Source organism: Drosophila virilis, chromosome 3 (genome assembly GCF_030788295.1).
Source record: "Drosophila virilis strain 15010-1051.87 chromosome 3, Dvir_AGI_RSII-ME, whole genome shotgun sequence".
NCBI lineage: Eukaryota > Metazoa > Arthropoda > Insecta > Diptera > Drosophilidae > Drosophila > Drosophila virilis.
Window position 1 is genome coordinate 17,869,100 of NC_091545.1, and position 5,606 is coordinate 17,874,705.

Sequence of the window (5,606 nt, forward strand, 5' to 3'; positions counted from 1 at the left end):
TTTTAAAATGGGTTGTGTTTTATTTTTAAGATTTTTAAATGTACTTAGAACATAAAGAAGTTGAGAGGATATATATTATAAGCCGCACATTTCTTGGGAAATACTAAAAGGAAACCTGTTAAGTTAGTTTGCAGAAACATCCATTAGAAAGTTTGCATCTTTTATGCGTATTATTCTTTAAGCAATATAAATGTTGTTGTATAAAGTCAGATTTTGTATCCTACTGCACTTCCGCAAACGATAGAAGTTTTATGTAGATGTTTAGACAAAAGTGAGAGTCTATCAGATGGAAGCCCATATATGCAAATAATCTTTTAAATTGTCATCCATACAACTATTGAGTACTATTTTTTTAAACGGGGTTGATTTTTCGAACAATGCAAGACACTTCTTCAATGAATTTTCACAAAGATCTTTAAAAATGAGTTTGAATCCGATCAGATGGTAAACAAAAAAGCAATATTAAATCGTCAATCGGAACAAATTGGCTTATATATATATATATATATATATATATATATATATATATATATATGGAATAAATATATAAATAAATATATATATAGTAGCAAGAAGATTGTTTAAGTATAACATATCATATATCTTGTTTATACTTCGTATATGCAAGCAAAACTATTTGTTTGCGTAGCGCGTTATTGCATAAGGGCTCCTTTAAATTGAACGCCAGCTAGGAAATGTTTCGGGCGACTTGCGAGCTATTAATTAGCATAAACTTAAACAGTTAATTAGCGTAATAATTGCGTTACATGCAAGAGCGCAAGAAGCGAAACGAAAATTGGATTGCGGAGCAAAGCAGTCAAGGACCAAATAACCGGGGAGAAACACATACAATCGACATCACGAACAAAAAGTGGAAGCTAGAAGTAAAGCCAAAACTATTGGTGTCTTAATTAGCGTGCGTGTTCAATTAGAAGTGTGCGGGAGGGGGGTGGGGGGTGGGAATGGAAGCTATATGTGAGTGGGGGCCTGAGTGTGGGTAATATGCCATTATCAGCTGCTGTTACTTGAATTTATTTGCCAGACAAAACGTAGAGCTCATGCCAGAGCTAGGGAAGACAGCGCCAGCAGAGAATGCCACTCATGAATTTCAAATAATGTCGAACACTTTGACTTTGACTTGCTGCCGTGCAATGCAATGCGATTGAGGGTGGCTTACAGGTCCTTGGTTGGCATCGTTGTTGTTGCTGTTGTTTTGCTGGTGGCTGCCTGAAGTCGTGATTCCAGCCATGATGCCTGGCATGCCAAAATCCAATGAAAGACGTTTAGTTTGCTTGGGTGTCCTCATCTTCATGGCTGCTGTTGTCGCAAGAAATTCGCAAAGAAAACAAGCAATGAAATCGCATAACTAACAATGAATTCCTAACTTGAAGCTACTTGAGGAGCCAAGCACAAGATGAACGTGGTCTGCACAAGCTCACGTACTCCTACACTGCACAAAATGTGCTCAGTTCCGTCAGACTGTCGACAATTGAAGTTTCCAGGGATTTCATGGTGAAACTAAGTTGAAGCTTATTGAAGTTGGGTGCGATTCATTCTTATTCTGTTTGTGTACGCAATGGCCGCGATTTCTTTTAGATACCCTATATTGGATGCACTACTGTTGTATAAATCAAATTTTTCGTAGCATTGATCAATTTGCAGGAGCGTATATATAGTCAACGATTTTTATTTGATTCAGCAAATATTATAGGCCTGGGCTTAATTACACGCTAAGTTTGAGTTTGATTCGGGATAGTCGCAAACATTTTGTTTATTTTTTGAGAGAAAACAAAAATGTTAGTTATGTATTATTGACCTGTATATTATTATCTGTAATATGCTATATCCAAGTCGGGCTTAGCTAAATTACTAACACTCAGCCCAAGGTGTGACTAACGAATCAATTAGCCAAAAAGTCATTTTGCTTAATGTTTTATTGAAATTAAGAGTGTGCCCCGAAATTGTTAGTTTTAAACTTTTACTTTGGGAAAGATGTGGCTTGTATATTTTTTGTTCAATCTTTAGAGGTGGGAGATACAATTTTCGAGGCTGGTTTGTCCCAAAGTGCTGCGATTTGAACATTTGGTGTGCCTCAAGACTTTGTCTGACTCCAACTGCGTATGCTATACAAAAGCTTGTGATGACGATTATGCAAAGCTTTCTACCTCTTAGGTAAGATAGATCCTTTCTTTCTTACAAACAGGTGAAATAATCGATTCAACTCTTCCCAATAGGAGAAGGTTCATTGCGGAAAGGGTTCCTGTCTCTCACACGACTCTCTTAAGCCATGTTACACATTTATGTAGACTTTATCCCAGCATACTCCTATATTAAGGGGCATCCCGTGATAAATAATCCTCACTTGAGTTTAATTTCGTTGCGATGAGGAGGCATTTCAATTTTTTTAAAAGCGAATTTATGAATGGGTTCATCTTTTCTTTATGTTTTTGAATTGTCATGGCATTTGGCATGATTTGCGTCGCATACTCTGTATAAATGTCGAAACATGGTATTTACATATATTTTAACAGATTGTTATGACTCAGCGTCCGAGTAACGTTTACTGTGCGTTCGAGTTCAACGAAAGGCCGTCAACGTTTATAAACGTATATAAACAGCGGGACGAACGTTTGTAAACGTTTATCAAACGTTCGCTGTATTTCTATAAAAGCTGCGGCAGCGCTGAGCTTGTTATCAGTTGAAAGCGAGAGCTGTGATAGCACGCAAGTGTGAGCACAGTAACAGTAAGAGTAGGTTCCAATAGATGTGTGTTTGTTATTGGTTAAAGAAAATACCAAAGTATCATGGGTCGTTATCAATTAAACGAAGATACCATGGGCCTGATGAGCCAACTAATTAAACAGGCTAATAAAACGCAGCGTTTGCTTATAGATGTCTTGAAGCACTTGGAGGAGAATCCGCTCTTAGAGAAGCTAGATCGCTGTCGTTGCAGAGACTATTCCGACTCCGACAGTTCCGATAATGAACTTGTGCTCAGAAGGAAAATCTCTGCAGTCAAACGAGGGCGCAGGCGAGATCGTTCTCATTCTCGTGGACGTTCTCGCGGCCATTCTAGGGGTCGGTCCCATGGCCGATCGCGCTCTCGTTCTTACACTAATACGCAGCGCAAGCAATTGGCAATGGCTGTGAGAGTTCAATGAGCGGGAGTTAAAAAGACATACTTATTAAGAAATTTATAAATAAAAAAAAACTATTTTTAATCACATTGCAAACGTTTATTTACTATTTGGGGCATTTCGAGTGGGCCGAAATTAAATAATTTGTAAACTTAAAAATATTTGTGCACACAATTGAAATCAGTTGAAAATCAATGGATTTTTATTCGTACAAAATAAATACAGAAAATAAATTGCCTTATGCAAAATTTATGGTTTTGAACCAAAAGTAAGTGGCTAGAAAATTACTTCAATCATACCTGACCCTAACAAGCAGCAATTCTCTGCAAGGTGCTGCTAGTCCCTGGCCCCCAAGTTGATCATCATGTGTGTAATTACTTTTGCAAACACCGTAAATGTTGTTGTTCTGTGTAGTAAAAAAAAAAATATTACAAAACTAACAAAACAAATAAACACAAAGAAAAACAAACATTGGCCTCAAAAACCATTTTCCGTTGGCATTTCCAACAACAAATGCTGCTGCATATTTTGGGGTGGCTGCACCGTAGATGCCGCTGCTCTTGACTGGTATTTCAAGTGCATGGCGCAGCAGCAGCTCCATTGTTGGGGCACTTTGCTTTTTAACGAAACAATGCCATAGACTGCACATGACGGCATTTCAAGCTGTTGTACATATACATAAATGTACAAATCTATGTATTTCTGTTGCTGTCGCTGCAGTATAGGCTACGCCGCCAATGGCAAGTGGTGGAACACGTTGGAAAACATGTCGGTTCTTGTTGCTGGATATTTCTCGCAGAATGCGGCGATGCGATAAGCACAGCTAATGCAAAACGCACCGAGCACGATAGATAGATGCATAATTTAAACGGGCAGCTTGAGATGGAATGACATGGGGCTTATCAACATCTCTAATCAGGGCAATAGCGCGAAGTTGCCTAGCCGACAAACTGAAGGCAAACGGCAGCCACGGCAACACGAATAACAACACAAACACCAACAACAACAACAACAACAAGCTGAAAATATATGATAAAAAACAGAAAAAATGAAAAATAAATGTGTATAAAATAATTCCACAACATGCAGAGGACAAAAATAAACAAGCAGCAAACAGGCGAAGGTAAAAACATATACTATGGTAAAATATGGAATTTTTAGGGGAAAAAAAGTATGTTAAATAGGTCATGGAATATAAATGGATTAGTCTGCAAAGTGCGCTTCTTTATTGCCTATAGCTCTGTATATAATCTTATTTTCACACTTTTCTTCAACAAATTCCAATTGGTTCCTCCGGAAGGCCTTAGCATCCATCGTTATTTTTTGCACAGGTCAGCTAAAGATAACTCTTCTTTATAGCTAAATATTTATTAGCTTTATAATCATAATATTCGTAGTCTTTACAATTCGTATAATTATTGTTTTTATCCTTTATTTATAGAAATATGACTTTAATCTGAACCGTTGATAGCGAACACATTTTATAAGGAAACACATAATATTTTAAAAGATAAGTCCAAGATCCGAAGTCAGCGAATTCATGTGGGAAGATATAACTCTAAATGTTAAGTCCGTGTACCTCCGCCTCATAATCGGGTAAGTTCATTTGGACCTCTATATACCTAAGTATTATTTCTGTTATTAGTTTAAGGATGCATAAATAGTTTGGCTAAGGCCGAACCTAGGGACTTGCTTTTTGTTCTGTATTGTATGTATATAAAAAATTCGTATGTTAGCCCATAGTGCAGCTGTCATTTTGCGCGTTGGTAGCGACGACATTTTTATGACACGCCGCCACTGAGGCATACAACTTGCCCCACACGCAGCCGGCCGGGCCTGCGCTGTTTGGGTGGCTGCAGACAGCGATTTGAGCAAGAAAAGGAAAGGAATGTCCATGTTTATATACACAATGTCTATGGGAGGCTGCAAGCAATTTAGAGTTGGGAAGCCAGGGCGAGCAAAAATTGCCAGGCAAACGCATTTTCAGCGTTGGTTGGAAAATGAAATGAAAACTAAACGAGTTTTTGCTCGCCTAGGCAAGCAGAGTCAGGCGCAAGAGTCTGTTTGGCTGGCTGGCAAGCTGTCGTCCTTGTCGCGTCCTGTCTGCTGTCAGCAAATTGCCAACGCAGTGCGTATTCAGGGCGCTAAAATACGAGATATGAAAGTCTTGCACTGCAAGACGGCAGCGAGACGAAATTGCTGAGCTAAAATGGATATCGTTTTAATTTTGTTCATTTTTCTTTCCCTTGAATTAGAGCCGCGGCGAAACCGTGGGTGCTTCGTTAACTATGCGAGCTCTGGCTCGTCAGGTGAATTGCGGCAAGAGCAATTTGCAACGCCTTAAATTGGTTGAGCTGGGGCACGTTGCGCATACGCCGCAATGTACATGCGACGCTTGCTGCTGTTTGCTTGACTGACTTTACATAATGGCTGCTGATTAGTAGAAGAACGGTGTGTGTGTGCACTTGT

The 5,606-nt window shown here is 38.9% G+C and overlaps 1 long non-coding RNA gene across 1 annotated transcript; it reads left to right on the forward strand.

The window, feature by feature from the left end:
- Positions 1 to 1,881: 1,881 nt before the first annotated feature.
- On the forward strand, positions 1,882 to 3,226 carry LOC116650566 (uncharacterized). Its single transcript, XR_004303571.2, has 2 exons — positions 1,882 to 2,172; positions 2,235 to 3,226. It is a non-coding gene; the product is annotated as an uncharacterized lncRNA (long non-coding RNA).
- The last annotated feature ends 2,380 nt before the right edge of the window (positions 3,227 to 5,606 follow it).